We start from the raw sequence: 16,971 nt of genomic DNA, 5'->3' as shown, positions 1-16,971 counted from the left end.
TAATTTGATGGTGTACGTCTATCTTTTTATTTCTTATTTTCCAACAAGGAGGTGGAGGCAGAAAACATGCAAGAGGACACAACTGGCACACACAGACTCGTATGTGACTGTCACAATGCATGGAGGTGTCACAGGTTCCCCTCACCAAGGAACTCTTAGCATCTGTGGGTGCAGCACGGTCAAAATACTGACTCTTTCTGGATCAGGAATGAATCAGGAAAGAAAATGAATCCCAGAGCCAGAAAAGAGAGCTGACTGAGCAGTCTTTAGAGGACCTTAAGAAAAGGAAGAAAAGCTTGGAAGACGTATCCACTTGTCTTGCTAGAGAGGCAAATTCTCTTGCAGAAGAAGCTGAGGGCAAGGCTGGATCCAAGATGGCTCAGCTCCAAGTCAAATGCTGAGATTGGTACTGAAAAGGAAGAACTCAGAGATATGTAGGGTGAGGTTGTATGTAGATATGCTAGTGTTGTGTTGGTAAGGTTGCTTGGGTTGAGAATGTTACTATTTTGATTATCTGTTTTAATATTGAATTAATGTAATCCTGTAACTAAATTAATCAAAATAAAATGTTTTAAGAGTTTCTGGGATCATTGGATTGTTTGTGGTAATATGTTGTGTTGGTCTTAAATTTCACTGAGAATGGTCTTAAAAGGTCTTAAAAAAGTCTTAAATTTAACTCACTGAAACCTGCAAGAACCCTGTACAGGGAGCAGTGATTGGTGCAGTGGGTGGGCGTGAACTGACTGCACCAGTGACTACAAAGGAAAAGCCACAATCCAGTGTGACTCAGAGGGAATCAGAACTTCTTGACATCATAAACCAACTGAAAGGGGAGATAGCTGAAATCAAAGCAGCCATCCATGAGTCAAAAAGATCTTCCCAAACAGAAGAGTCGTCCAAACAGAAAACGGGGCTGTAGGAAGTGTCAAGAGCGCAATCAAGAGGAACAATGTGACCATTGCTTTAAGTGCGGGCAAAGTGGCCACCTGTCAAGAGGATGTAGAGCCCGGAGGAAACCCACTGACCAAACTGAACAAATAGGCATGTCAGCCTACAGTAACAGCCCTCCCATCCCCACTGGTTCTAAAACCTAAACAAAGTGAACAACAACGAAATGTTTATGAACTCATAACAGACGGTATCCAGTATCTTGAAACTAAAGTGGCAGCGAACGTCGAAGAAAAGTTAACAACAGCTGTGAGTGTCAATCTCCTGTCCCCAAAACGGAAAGCTCAACTCCTCAATCTGATTGGCAAGAAATACCTAATTATCTGCAGGTTTGAAGGAATAGAGACAAGGACACTTTGGGATACAGGATCACAAGTCTGCCTAATCAATGAACAATGGAAACAGCAGAATATTCCACATGCAACAGTGAGGAGTCTGTCTGAGATTTTAGGCCCAGGTACGTTAGAGGGCAGTAAATCAAACCCCTATTCCTTTCAGTGGGTGGGTTGAAGTCAAGTTTGATCTGCCTGCATCAGAAGCCACACCCTTAGAGCTTAAAGTTCCAGTGCTAGTAACTGACAGAAAGGGGGCAGCCGAGGAACCAATCATTGGGTTCAATGTTATTGAGTACCTAGTGGACAGAGACATAGACCCACCACGTGCAGTGGCAGACGCGGTGAGTACTGCATTTTCCTTTGACTGTAAAAAAACAGAAGTATTTTTGAAATTGATGAGAAGTAAGGAGGAGGGACTTAGTGAGGGCACAGTGAAAACAGGAAAAGAATTAATTAACCTTCCTGCGGGCCAAACAAAAATTGTCAGATGTAATATAAGGACAAGTCCACTCCTGGAACAACAAGATGCTCTGTTTGAGCCCGGTCTTCATTTGCATTTCCCAGAAGGCTTAGAGATTCAAGAAAATGTGGTACGATTACAATGAGGGACTCGGTCCAGCGTCCTTCTGCCAGTCACGAATTGTAGTGCCCACGAGATTCTCCTGTTTCCACGAACAAAACTAGGACAAACCCAAGTAGTTAGAACAGTATATCCGGCAGACACAGGAACAAGGGACATAACACAGATGAATGGAACACCAAATACCGAACAAGCTTTACTACCCCCAACAGAAACCCTGACAGCTGAACAAATAAACAGAACACGTAAACAAAGTGATGATGCATGGGACCCCCCAGTCCCCATTGGTCACCTTTGCCCCTCACAGCAGCTACAAGTGAGACAGCTACTGAGAAAGATAAGCAATGTTTTTGCTCGAGATGAATATGATGTGGGCACTATACCGTCACTGCAGCTCAAAATCCATCTTAGTGACCCTACACCAGTACGACAGACTTACACATCTGTACCAAAGCCACTCCACAAAGAGGTCAAGGAGTATCTAGAAGACCTCTTGAACAGAGGCTGGATAACAAAGTCCAAATCACCCTATTCCAGTCCCATTGTGTGTGTGAGGAAAAAGGATGGTGGTCTCCGTTTGTGCTGTGATTACAGGGAACTAAACAGAAAGTCCATCCCTGACCGCCATCCTATACCGCACCTACAGGATATGCTCAACACCTTAAAAGGAAGTTCCTAGTTTTCGGTGCTTGACCAAGGAAAGGCCTATCACCAGGGCTTCCTTGAGGAGTCCAGCCACCCTATGACAGCATTCATCACGCCATGGGGATTGTATGAATGGGTAAGAATCCCTTTTGGACTGTCATCAGCCCCTGCCGAATTTCAGAGGTCCATGGAGGAATGCTTGATGGGGCTGCGAGATGAGATTTGCTTGCCCTATCTAGATGACAATCTGGTCCACTCCAAAACATTTGAAGACCACCTGAAAGACCTACAGAGTGTGCTACAGAGCTATGAGAACCACGGAGTCAAGCTTACACCACGGAAATGTGAGCTCTTCAAAAACCAGGTCAGATTCTTGGGGAGATTAGTTACTAAAGAGGGATATACGATGGATCCTGCAGACATTGCTCCTGTCCAAGCTTTAAAAGAGAGGAAGCCCACGACAATTGGAGATGTCAGAAAACTGCTGGGATTTATTTCCTATTATTGAAACTATATCCCCAACTTTTCTCGCATTGCCACGCCACTATATGACCTCCTGTGTGTAGATAAAGCACCAAAAGTCAGCAGACAAAGACAAAAAAGGGAACGGACACAGGCAAAAGGGGGGCAGTTGTCATCATCACATCTGATTGTTTGGACACAAGAGCATCAACAAGTCATCAGCCAGTTAATTGATTTCCTCTCTGAGCCACCAGTCCTTGGGTACCCTGACTTCGACGAGGAAGACTGGACAGACATCATTGGATTACAACCTGAGGACAGAAGACTAAAGGAGTGTCAAGATGAAGCTTCAGGGCCAGTTCCCTTCTTAGGAGATGGAGGGGTAGAAAGAGGCTCAAGTGTTGAGAAAGAAGTTCTCCAAGGGGACCAGCAGCATGAGGACATAGAGATCCCAGACAGACAAAGTAATGAGGAGGATCGTCAGTCCTCTGAGTCTGCGAGCAGTGACCTAGAAGAGGCTGATACCTCTGTCCAGCAGAAGAAGTATCTTTCAAGATTAAGATAACCAAGATTAGTGTTTACTTACCACAAGTTAGGACAGCCCTTACTGTCAAGCGAATAAATATGTTAACCTTTGACAAACATGACTTGGTTCACTGCGCTGAAGCGCTGTGCGTGCGAAGTTACAAAATTTGAGAGGTGCACGACTGCGAGGCTATCGCGCACGGGTGGAGCCACCGCGATTACGTCATTTTCGGCGTGTGGACCCTCGCGCTGCTCACGCCACTCGTGCTGCGTCAAGTATAAAGGCTTAAACCAGGCTTAACATGGATGGTGTTGTTCTGTCATGTCCATACTATAAAGTGACTACATTTCAAATTTTATTTGAATTTGTAGTGAAATATAGAAGTTATGGTTATTTATACTGAAGAATCTCTCCACCGATCACAGACTTTTCTTCATTTAGCTTTAATAGTCGAAGAAAAAAGGCGCATTTCTTCCATTTGAAATGTCAACTTTTTTATTTCTAAGCCAGTTTAACATGGATGGTGTTGTTCTGTTTGTATTTAAAAGCTCCATCCAGTGGTGCGATTTAATTTGCCATTTTTGGACATTAAATTTTTTTGTAAGATAAACCAGGTAATCTTACTGCTTATGTTTTTGCGATAGTGAATCTGATAAAAACAAGAGAGCTTCATACCATTTTAAAACTCACCAGGATTCACTAAATTTGACTTGATCTTTAAACAATGTTCTGGAAGAGGACCCCCAGATAACTCCATTATAAAAACATTTATGTACATTTATAGCTCAGGTGTTGCATTTTGTCGCTTCATAGATTCTCTCTTCTCTCATTACACAGGCTGTTTAGATAAATATACTGTCACGGTGAGGCGGCCCCCTACCGGCCGCCTCCGTCCACAGCGGCTGTTGTTGTTGTTGTTTGGTGACGTCATGTGCGTCCCTCAGGTGGGCGGAGCCCGTGATCCGTCTCACCTGAGGGTCGTTTGTTTGCCTATATATGTCTTGTCTTTGTACCAGTTGACCGCTGGTCATTATATCCTTAATTTGGATCTATTGCACGGGTTTTAGGTTTGCACACTTTCTATTAAACCATCCTTTTTCCCTGAGACTTGGCGTGATCGCTTCCTTTTGGTTCGCACACCCTGCCCGTCACAGAATGACCAGCCACCCTTCGGAAGCCGCCGAGTCTCTTTTTCTTTCTCCTTCGTTCGTGGTCATGTCTCGTGGTAAGTGTTTGTCTGCGTGGTGTTTTGTTTGAAGAGCTCCGCCGTGCTTTTGTGTTTTGTGTGTGTGTGTGTGTGTGTGTAGCACGGCGAGGACCAGGGCAGTCTGCCCTGAGACAGCTCTTCGTGTCCGTTGTATGTTGCGGGAGTTTCGCCGTGCGCTTGTGTATATGTGGCACAGCGAACACCAGGGTGTCTGCCTGGTGGACTCTCGTGTGTGTTTTGTATGTGTGTACGGGTGACGGACGTGTGGACCAGTGTGCGTGCTCGTTATGTTCTATGTTGAATGTTTTATGTGTGACGCGGTTGCCGCTCGTCACTGTCGCCTCGCTCCCCGTGTGTCGTGTGTTTAATGTGGGGAGCGACTGCGGCTCTGAGCGGCGCGCGTCACTGTGTGTGTGTGTGTAAGCAGAGCGCGCATGTGATGGGTTCCGTCTGTCTGTTTGTACACCGTTTTTTGTTTGTCTAGTATTTGCGTGTGTGTTTTGTCCTAGCGTGATGTCAACTGTTAAATGTAATTCCACACATGCTCCTCCCCTTAAATGTGTGTTTGGGGGGGGACCGGCTGTGGTCCCGTGCCATGGGGTGTGGCACGGAGGGCGTCTCTCCCGAGGGAGGCCCTGAATAGGGTAGGGCACGTTTGTGTTTTGTGTTTGTATATGTGTGTGTGTGTGTGTGAGGTTGTGTTCTTTGTGCAGGTGCTTCTCCTTGGCAGTGTTCCTGGACCTTGTGGGGGTCTCCACCTGGCAGGAGCCCCCTTGTGTTGTGGGGTGACCGGAGCCCAGTCGTGAAGAGCCCCTCCCTAGAGGGCTGGGGCCCCCGGATGTTTGGGGACCATGGGGCTCCGGTCTGAAAAGCTCCTGCTGGGGATGGAGATCCTCCCTCCTGCCCGGGGTGACCAGGAGGCCCTTGGGGCTGCTCCCTAGCCCGCGTCGGGGGTGCTCTGGGCCTCGGTCTCTGGCGCTCCTGGGTTGGGTGGAGGAGTCCACCTTGAGATGAGAGGCCCCGGGAGGGGTTGGCTCCCCAGGAGGCTGGGGTGACCCCTAGCAGAAGGCAGGGGTCAGCTCTGGGAGGAGGTAGGTCCAGGAGGTGAAGTAGCCACGCCTTGGAGAGGTAGCCTGCACACCCACACACACACGAGGGACGAGAGAGGAGCCGTAGCCCCTCGTCCTCACACCCATGGGGCTTACCAGCTGAATGCCGGTTAGGGCGTGAGGGCCCTGTGACCGACCGGGGCGTGGTTTTGTGTTGTTAACGGCCCGGTCGGTCCAGGGTCCCGCCCGGGGAGGTGAGCTGTGTAATGTTTTGTGTTTTATGTTTCAGCTCCCGGACGGCAGGAGGTGTGTTCCTGCCTGTCTCTGCCTTCCTGCCCCTTCATGTTTTGTGTGTAGCCGCACCCAGTGGAGGGGAGTGCGGCTTGGTGGGGGGGTCTGTCACGGTGAGGCGGCCCCCTACCGGCCGCCTCCGTCCACAGCGGCTGTTGTTGTTGTTGTTTGGTGACGTCATGTGCGTCCCTCAGGTGGGCGGAGCCCGTGATCCGTCTCACCTGAGGGTCGTTTGTTTGCCTATATATGTCTTGTCTTTGTACCAGTTGACCGCTGGTCATTATATCCTTAATTTGGATCTATTGCACGGGTTTTAGGTTTGCACACTTTCTATTAAACCATCCTTTTTCCCTGAGACTTGGCGTGATCGCTTCCTTTTGGTTCGCACACCCTGCCCGTCACATATACTTTATAAATGTGTTTATTGTGTAGAATTAGACAAAAGAGGCCGCATTTTCAGTAATTGCTGGCATTGTCTTTTGCCAGGAAAAATTTTCAGTCAAATGAAAATTTCTTGCTTTAACCCATGACTTTAACCCATGTGCTAAGAGCATTACTTGGGCATCACTGTGTTGTGTTTGCGCTACGAGCATTACTTCTGCATCTCTGTATGCGCTACGAGCTTTACTTGAGCTGCCGTTTAAAGCCATGGAGAATAAACGTCCCTCTGTCTCACCCACGCCTCCGGCTGCCTCTGTTCCGACGCCTTCGGCGTCACACAATAAAGTTACAGTCAACCATAGACCACGTCTTGCTAGAGTGGACTCTATTGTGTTTGACAGAGTTATTGAGGACCTAGTTCTCAGATGCAGAATTATTTTTCGTGGCCTTGAGATGAGGCATCATTACCAGTATCGGAGTCAAACCCCTGTAAGAGAGCAGATCTTCATATCTGACACTGTTGAATCAGTCAGAGTTGATGCTGTCATCAGGAAAATGAACATGATTAATGAGTTTACTGGCTATTACCTGCACTCTGACCATGCTGCCACTGGTTTTGAAGAGCCAAGCAACAGATTTATTAAAAATTCAACAGTTCTCCCTCCTCATTGCAGTGAAGGACGGCCAGAAAAGAGAATTCCTACAAGTAATGTTAATTAATATTTTAAGACATATTTAATGTCTTGAACTATTTTGTATGCAACAAACGGCAAACATGTGCATATAATTGCTTTTTTATTTTCTATCAAAGGTGTTCCAGTTTTGCCTCTGTACATCCATTTGTACTTTGATGGATTTGGACTCTACAGGAGGAAATACCACTCAACCAATGGGATGCATTTTTCTCTTGGGAATCTGCCACGGTGGGAGGGTGCTAAAAGGGAACATATAGGCATTATAGGCCTTGGAGAACCAGGTACATCTTAAGTAGACTTGAACTATTTTGCATTTTACTGGGGTACATGAAATGGAAATACAATGTAACTATGGTTTCAAAATATAGGTACATCATTTGAACTGTGTATGGGTGCCATTGCTCCATATGTAAAAAAGCTTCAGGAGGGGTACTTTGCCAACTGCCCCTATTATGGAGGGAAGGTGTTGTTTGTGGAGGGATTGGTGAGATCAATGCAGATATGCCCCAGGCAAACCACTGTGCAAACTGTTTATCTTCTACAGCAAATAAGAGGTACACTGTTGCAGCAGCACTTTCTTGAATTGGTTGTCTTGACATTACAATAAATACAAATATGTTTCTTAGGTGCAGATTTTGCACAGTCGACAAGGCTGAACTCTCAGATCAACAGGCTGCCATGAATGCACCCCGTCGAACAAAGACAAGTACAAATGCCATTATTGCACAGATGTTAGAGATAGGAACAGTAGAGAGGAAAGCAAAAGAAACCGAGACTGGCACCTTGTTCAGCCCACAAAATCAGCTGTTTTCCAGCGAAATTATTATTGAGCCACACATTCAGGTAATGTGCATTGGGTGATATTAGGTTCATGAATTATAAAATACACAAAAAAGTACAAATGTATTCCCTGTGCCAGTGATTTATATGAACAAAAGTCATTGTTATAATTTGGTTGCTGCTCTCTAACATAATTTAAATTGTTTTCTCAATATCAACATAATAAAAAGGATTCAGTGTGGATTTTAGTGTGGATTTTAGTTCCATTTTCACTTTTCACTTACTGTATTTTTATTATATTTTGTATTATATTTTTGTTATATAACATTGAAATTCATACAATGACAGTAGGCCAATTATGTGTTAAAATTCCATTAACATCTATGTATGTTGATATAAATCTGGCTCGTAAAAGAATAAACTTACATTCACATTCTAGTGTGGCAGAATTGTTTAAATCTTAATTTAATAGTAATTGTTGTTATATGTTATCACCATGCAGTAATGGGTTAATATCTCTACAGTAACATTGTTAATTTTTCTTTATCTATAGACAAGACTTGACCACTTGGTGTGGGGAGACTTCAGATTAGTCTGGCATTAGATTAGGCAACATTAAGAGTGAAGTTAGGCAGTTCCTGTCTAGCCTCATTGCATCTATTGAGAGGCCTCACTGGATCAAGCAGGTAAAACACAATTTGTATGGACACACTGCAATCAATCTCATTGGTTTTTTGCCTGTTATGCTAATATTACGTTACTTTCTTTTATTTAATTTCAGCTGCCAGACCTTGACCACTTAGCATGTGCCACTGGCTGTGAAGTACTCCATCTTCTTCAGCTCTTGCCAGTCATCACACGAGATGTTATATATTATCCTGAAGCATTTACATCTGCATCAGCCGAGTTCATTGGCCGCAATAATTGTTCGCTAATAACAAAAGCCAATATTTTGTTGAGCAACTATGTATCTCTGATCCACTCTGCTAGTCTTACCGAATATCAGGGAAAGCAGCTACAGGAAACAATATGTGAACACCACAAACTGTTTGTGAAGGTGAGATATTTTTCCTCTACAGAATTACAATAGTTTGAATGCTTATCACCTGTTGATTACATATTTGGCCAAATGTACATGCACACCTGAACATATCTGCTTGAACATGATAACCATCATTAATGCCCATGGAACGCTTTTGAGTAGATTTATGAACATCAATGAGGAGGTTTGCCTTCATTCCTCTATAACAGTATCAGTGAGATGAGGTGCTAATGTTGGGTGATAAGGCCTCATCTTATCTTCCCTTTTGTCATGTCATCTCCCCCCCCCCCCCCCAAAAAAAAAAAAAAAAACAAGACAGTGTGTTATCTATGGAAATTGTTTGCTCTGTGCTTGACTTTGAAACCCCTTAATGCCTTTGCCATGTACTGTACGTTGTATGCATGTTATGTCATTTCTGTGTTATTGCTGTCCAGATCTGGAAAGCTGAGGTTGCAAACCGTGCAAACATTCACTGTGGTTTCCATACTGGAGAGCAGATAAATGTCTTGGGCCATCCCATGATAGGTGACTGTAACAGATTTGAGCGGTACCACCACAGAGTGAAGGACATAGGTCATTACTGGTCCTGTCTGAAAGACCAAGTTCTGTCAGGTCATGTCATAGATTTCCATGAAAATTTAAATGGAACTCATGCATCCAAGCAAATGTTCAAAGCCATACACAAAATAATTATTGTAATGATTTTTTCAAAGTCTGCTCCATGAGAATCTAAATTGTACTGTACATGCAGAATTGCAGAATGAATGTAAATACAACTGTTACGGAACAGCTCCGGACCCTTCCCCGTGGGCGTGTCAGAATGTCGTCTGCGTGCGGTTATGTCCATGTTTGTACTTCCGTGGGCAGCCCCGTCGACAGGGGGGGACAACCGGGTCTGTTGTCCCGGGCCCCAGGGCCAGGGGGGCCCATCAAAGAGCCCAGCAATTTATTTTTTATTTAAAGTCTATAATTTTAAATAATCTTGAAATCTTTCATTAATATAAATTTTTGTACTCAACATAAGCTCAATGGCTAAAATATATGTTTTTTTTACCTATCTGCATATTTTCCATTAAGTGCATACACCCCCGCCTCCCACTGAAAAATGGTTTGATCCAGCATCGACCGTAGCTGGCTGGTACCCGTCCAACAGCGGGAAATACAGTGGTGGATAGTTAAAGTAAATACAGAAATCTGGAGCGCAGAAAAGAAAGTCGAATTTTAATGTATTTGAAAAGTGCTGGAATTTAGGCTAAAGTACTACTTCGTTTCACAACAAATGTAATTCCAGGACGAAAAATGAGAGAACGTGAAGACGTTAAGATTGGGCGTTTTGAAAATAAACAACCATTAAATAATGTAAATAAAAAGCAAATTATTTCGAGTATATGTATAAATATTTAACTTAATTATGTTTAGCGTTCAGGGAAATATTGAAATGGACATTTAAAGTGACGTACAAGTGCTTGAATTCCACCTTATAAAGGTGTATGAACCCTGCAAACGTGACTTTGTTCATTGCGCTGAAGCGCGGCGCGCGCGAAGTTACAAAATTCGAGAGGTGCACGACCTCGCGAAGAATCGAGACCCTCGCGCAGGTTCGATTACTTCATTTTCGCCGCGTCAAGTATAAACCAGTCAGCTGTCAGAAACAGCTGATGTGTGGCTGTATTATATACTATATAACCTAACACAAGGATTGTCTGCTACAGAGAAAATTCAAATGACGTAAGCCGGGGGGGGGGGGGGGGGCTGTTCGTTGCGTGTTCGTTTGTTACACCTGTGCCTTGTCTCGAGGTCACGTGGGTCTGTGTATTCACCTATTTAATGTGCGTTCGCGCAGTGTCTTGTGCTCGTCTTTGTCTAAAGCTACGTGTCAGCGTGAGTGTGTGTGTGTTCTGCTTGCGCTCCGCACAGAGCTTACTCATGTCTTCACAATAAACGTTATATGTTCACCGTAACCGTCTTGGTGCCTGCCTCCTACACCCAGACATTACAACAACTCTACAAAAATAATATTTCATTAATATTAACTATTCATGGATAATACTTTAATATGTGTGATCCTTTATAGATAATTTAATTAATATAACTGCTATTTACTTTTGTGAAACCATGCAGATTTGAAAAGCAGATTAGAAAGAAGATAAAATATTATGTAATCTAAAATAAGAACATGGACAAATGAATGGTCCTACTGTTGAAATGAACATGAAATGATTATTTAAATATTAGAGTAAGTGTTTTTGTATCAAGTTAGAACTGAAATGACATGAATGACATGGAATTACTTAAAAGTTCATGAAAATATTCTGTACTCAATTTATTGCCCACAAGAATGGTGTGAGTATGGAGAGGAACATGGTCAAAAGGATTGGGATCTTAGATGCCCTCTACCAATTGCTGATGCCTGGAGATGTTGCAGATGCCACATCAATCCATGGCTTGCCAGGCTATGCCCCCATATATGGAGAATCTGGATCTGTTACACTGATGTCAGCCAGTGACATGACAAAGACAAGGTTTTGGTAGGTAGACATTTCCCTCATTAACTGGGTCAGATATTCTGTGAGCTTGAGTCCGGTCACAAATACTGCAGCACTACCTAGGAGATACACAAATAAAAGTGCTCTGAAATATGCTTAGATTACTTGTAGAAGGAGTGATGCAATGTTTAAGGAAGCCAATACTGTTTGCCTGTATAATAAGAATTAACCTGCTGTTTCAATACAGATCTAAGATCCCATGATCAGAGAATCTGGCAAGAAGTGTTAAACCTACAAATCTGTAAGAAGTTAAGAAAGCCTGACCTTGTTGAGCATATGGGTAGCAGAATCTTGGCACAAGAGAACATTTTCCTGGGAGCAAAGGTTGGAATTGGCTATTGGGCTTGAAGCCTGTATCTTTAAATGTTACATGTTAACAACTTATAGTAAACAACTAATTGTTGCCATTCAGGCAGACACGGCACAGCACAGAGTGCAATTATGTGCCTATTTATTGTGTGTAGAAGTAAATATATAAAAATTGTATATATCAGTAAATACTGTGATTTCTTTGTCTGTTTATATTGTATATTTTTGATCTTCTATTTCTAACTCTGAGTGCTTTATATCCTTTTGCTGCTGCACATATAAATGTAGAATTTATAAATGATTACCTTATATAAATAAATTATCATAGGTCTGGATTAGAGGAAAGACGGTTGTGAAGAACATTAATAATGCTCTTGCTGGCCCTGGACAGCTTTACATGCAGTACCAAAGTGCAACATTGTCCCCCAGACATTACAAGTATGCGTGAAATTATTTCTTTGTGCCATTAGTCCACATCTGCAGGTGTTCTTAATGAAATGAAATGTGCCATATTTTGTCAATTGTGATTTTTACACCCCAATCGAAATTTGTCCTCCGCTTTTAACCCATCTGTGCAGTCAGAACACACACACACTAGTGATTACTAGGGGGCTGTGAATCACACGTGCCCAGAGCGGTGGGCAGCCCTAGCCCGGCGCCCGGGGAGCAGTTGGGGTTAGGTGCCTTGCTCAAGGGCACCTCAGTCATGGCCTTAGGTCTGGGAATCGAACCCACAACCCTCCGGTCACAAGACCAGTTCCCTAACCGCCAGGCCATGACTTAAGCAGTCAATGTCTAATTTTAACTTTTTTTTCAGATTTGACATCAAGACAATTAGAGTTGGATCATACATAGAAGCAAACATAGAAAGTGCAAGACACAACCTGTCTCAACCTGTCAAAATTACAGGCATATGGGCTTCTGTGTCAGGTATATCATCTTTCTGAATGCAAGGTTTTCATTTTAAAATTGATTGGAGAAATATGCTGTATGTGGGCCAGAAACCAATTGAACTCTTCTGTTACAGAAAATCCTCAGCTTTTGATTGAGGGTATAACATTTCAGCCATTAAATAGGAAGGATCCTCTAACAGGCTGTGAAGAATTCAAAGAGGGGGTTATGGTTCTGCTCACACCTTCAGCCATTACAGAAACCCTCGTTTATCTCCACCACAAGTGCTTTTGGCAGCCTCAACGTCATCTTGGGATAGGGACAAAATCAAATACTATTAGCCATGGTAACTACTGTGTAAGAACAGGGACTCAGATTAGTCACAATGTAAACAACAGGTGCTACATAAAAAACAGATATCTTCATGCCCACTTAGAATAACTTTACTCTTTAAAATCTTTTTTTGGTCTTTGCCCCTCTTCTTTTCCTTGTTGTTACTATCTTTAATTTTCACTTACATTTTATGGTATGATTGCATATTTATTACTAATAGTATTTATCTTAATCTTTCTGTCATCTTACTTTATTTTTCTGTTAGCTTAGTGATATGTTGTATGCAGTTGACTTGACACTGTTTTATATTACGCTACGTATTATTACTTATGTTACATTTGTTCTGAAAATGGTATTGTGGTCATTGTAGTACATACTTGCATATATAATGTTTGTGTGTGTATATATATATATATATACATACATGTATTGGTTTATTTTTGCCAGTCTGTTAAGTAATATGTGTTAAAATAATAGTATTGTGTTTTTTATTATGAATAACAAAGAAAAATAAAACAATACATTTAATAAAATTTATTTTATTGTAATTATTTACTAGATACCTTGCAATAAAAGATGCATAATGTTTACAGTTCAATTTTCCATTAAATATTTTAAAATATTTTTAGAGTAAATTTAAACAATAAATATTATCCTACATCTTGAGACATCTTGAGATGTTATTATAGTCAAGACATCTTAAGATCAGTGTCTATAGACACGTCTTAAAGACATGTCTTCATTTCTTAAGACATGCCTCAAGATGTCTTGAGATGTCTTCATAATGTGTCTTTAGACATGTCTTAAGACATCCAAAGACATGGTGATGGCTGGGTATGTATTCAATGTGAATGCTATGCTGATGAAGGTGGCAGATACTGATGTACTGCAATGTTCGATATCTTTCAGATATTAAATTCCATAAAACACACCTGGAGTCCCATCTCTTCTTCAAGTGTGTAACAAAGTGTTTCAACAAAGTTTTATTAAATGTTTGTGTCATATGTGGTAACAATGTAAAAATGAGTTTTATTGATATAGATGTATCTTTGTTTGTTTGATTTAGAGGGGAGATAATACTGTCCACTGGAGTGTGTGTCCTTCCGTTAAAGAGGCTGTCTGTATTTTTTTGAATGAACAGTCCACTACAGTTGTCTTTCTTTTTTTATGAAGTACTTGTTAATTTTATAGTTGTTAATTTAAGTATCCAAATCAAACAAAGTTAATGCTGTTTCCTTTTGGGATCAGTCGGGAAATAAAAGCCCCACATTAATTTTAGAGCTGTCTGGTTTGTGTGATTCCCTCCTTCTACACCTGGCCACATTTGTAACAGGAACCACTGAGCTACTAAACAAAATAACCAAACAGAATTATATTCGTATTCGTATAGTATCAAATAAGTAGCTACGTTATCTGGCTGGGTTAGTTAGCGCTACAACATCCATTATAAAAACACTTTAACACATTGAATTTTCCACCAACTTAGTCAAGACACGAGATTCAACCGTGAGGTAACGGAACGAACAAAATAGTGTGGTTAAGATGTGGTTAAAAGGTGTTAGTGGTACGTATTACTAAGTTAAGTACTTACAGGTCAACCAGTACTCCAACACTTCCAAACACCAACACGACAATAGGCGCAACTCCACTAAACGCCCGATGCTGATATTGAGAATAAGGAAACCTGTGGTCTGTAATGTCCGATGGTGATGGTAGGTAGAGGTGGGCGGATCGATCTAAATATCGATACCAACGCTGCTCTTGATTTGGAGCAATACTCGTGTAAAAAGATTAATACTCAATCTTTTTAACTCTCCCCCACACACCGACTGCTGCGTACGTGGATTCATCAAAGTCTCTTCTCTGTCTGTAAGAGCAGCGTTGCCAACTCCTCAGTAAGGAAAGACGTTATTGGCTGTCCTAAAAGTCGCTGAATGGCGTCATCGCTTAATTTGCATAATTCGTGTTTTTGAAGCTATAAAATAATAACGTTGTGGGAGAGAAAAACGAGTAAAAAATACACTAAATATGTTAGAGTGACTGACTGAGACTGTGTGAGTTAAATTCAGTGATTTATTTTGTATTACACTGAAGACGCATTTATATTTACATCCGGCTCTGTAAACACGGGGCGGGGTCAATCAGCGGCGGGTTTGGGCATGCGCAGTTCATTTGCAGCGTGGACGTGGAGCGGTGCGGGTCTGCTCTGACTGTCAGACTGCATTGTGAGTGTTGTGGGCGGGGCTCACGGCAGCACCCGCTGCTCGCTGAGGACAGTAACTGAAGACCATGTGTGTTCATCTCCGAGTCTACAAAAGTCTCCAGTAACACCACAAAAAGTCGCTAGATTTGTCACTACTCGCTTAAAAAAGTCACACAGCACGGAGCAGCGCACCCGCCCCCTCTCGTCTTTAGTCTTTACACCGTCACGTTGCTCAGCAACCATGCAGGTAGGCTCCGCCTGGCCCCGCCCACTCAGCGCTCTCCTCGAGTCGACACCTTACAGTACGGAGAGAGAGAGACACCACCGGAGTATTGAAATATCTGAGAGGAAGACATGCGCCGTTTGGCTTTATTTTATTGCAGAAAATAAAACTACAGCAAGCTGTATAGTTTGCAACAGGGCTGTTAAATACAGTGGAAACACAACAACTGTGTTAGTTGTAATTAATAGGGAGAGTTATGGAGTTAATATGGAGATAAATACATCCAGAACTCGATGTCGAAACATGCCTGCTTATAGTTTGAATTTAATGTGATAATGGTGAGGTGAAGTCAACTCTAGCTTTCTTATTCACAGCTTCATGAATATGGTGGGACCATTTAAGGTGGAATTTTAGATAATAAATTGGTTATTTTAGTCCAAATGTGCGGTCTAGCGTCCTTTCCATTACACATTTGCAAGAATAACATGAGAGGTGGTAAATATATCAAATCAAATTTATTTATATAGCGCTTTTCACAACACATGTTGTCACAAAGCAGCTTTACAATCTTTACAGGATTTACAAGGTTAACAATCGTATGGGTCCAAATACATCTTTCTGCTAAGATGCGTTTGTAAAACAGCCCTTGTTATTGTGCCGGTCATCAGGTGCAGAATTTAAAATTAAAAAATAAAAAATGTAAAATTATTTTTTTTAGCAATTGTTAGAATGACTAGAACATGTAATTACAAAATTATTGTTGAATGCACCAACTTATATTTTCAACTTGTTATGTCTTTGTTGTAGTTTTACAACGTTGGATAATGATGGTAGTCAAAATGGCATATGCACCGTGCACAGTACACAGGACACAGCATTTCTGAAATGTTCACATATTGTGGAATAGTTACTTGTGTGTATTTGATTCATTGCAATTTCTAAATGTTTTTTAATCTGTTTTTTTTTATTAATGATTTTTTTTATTGGAAATTTGGATACATACAAAGTACAGTACGTTCATTAATCAGTTTCAATTTTCACTCTTTTTCAACCCCCCCTTCCCCACCGCATAACATATGCGTATCCACCCCCTGAAGGAAAAAAAAATTATAATAATATTGTACATCTGCCCGTCCATCCCCTATACACAAACCACTGTTGTTACAACAAGAGGTAACCAATATCTGAGTCCAGTACCAAAACACATGTGCACACACACATAACATACAAACACATCCATAAAGCAATACAAAATATCACTGTAAAGGGCAGTACATTTCAGATTATGTCTTATACCAGTATTTTCAGTGTTGCAGATGAATATATGATCTACGAGAGATAAGAGGCTCAGTGCCAGAGCTCTTCTAAGTGCTATCAAGCATAGATTTAAGTTTACCTAAATACGTCAGAAGAGGCTCCCAAGTAGAAGTGAATTTGTTCTTAGAGCCTATAAGTGAATATTTTATCTTCTCCAAGTGTATGAATTGCATCAAGTCACTCAGCCATATAGATGTTTTGGGAGGAC

The 16,971-nt window shown here is 41.8% G+C and overlaps 1 protein-coding gene across 4 annotated transcripts in view; it reads right to left on the bottom strand.

The window, feature by feature from the left end:
- The window catches only part of LOC143487843 (uncharacterized), a 95,503-nt gene that overhangs the window by 34,675 nt on the left and 43,857 nt on the right, over positions 1-16,971 (bottom strand). For 3 of the 4 annotated variants that reach the window (XR_013124399.1, XM_076987064.1, XM_076987065.1), the window contains exon 1: positions 14,612-14,869. The exons of the other annotated variant lie outside the window; for it this stretch is intronic. The gene's annotated coding sequence lies outside the window, so the exon portion shown is untranslated. Of the gene's footprint in view, positions 1-14,611; positions 14,870-16,971 lie in introns of those variants that run through there. 4 annotated transcript variants of the gene reach the window in all.

Source organism: Brachyhypopomus gauderio, unplaced genomic scaffold (genome assembly GCF_052324685.1).
Source record: "Brachyhypopomus gauderio isolate BG-103 unplaced genomic scaffold, BGAUD_0.2 sc51, whole genome shotgun sequence".
NCBI classification, from domain to species: Eukaryota; Metazoa; Chordata; class Actinopteri; order Gymnotiformes; family Hypopomidae; genus Brachyhypopomus; species Brachyhypopomus gauderio.
Note: the sequence above shows the minus strand (reverse complement) of the source record. Positions and strands in the feature narration are given on the sequence as shown.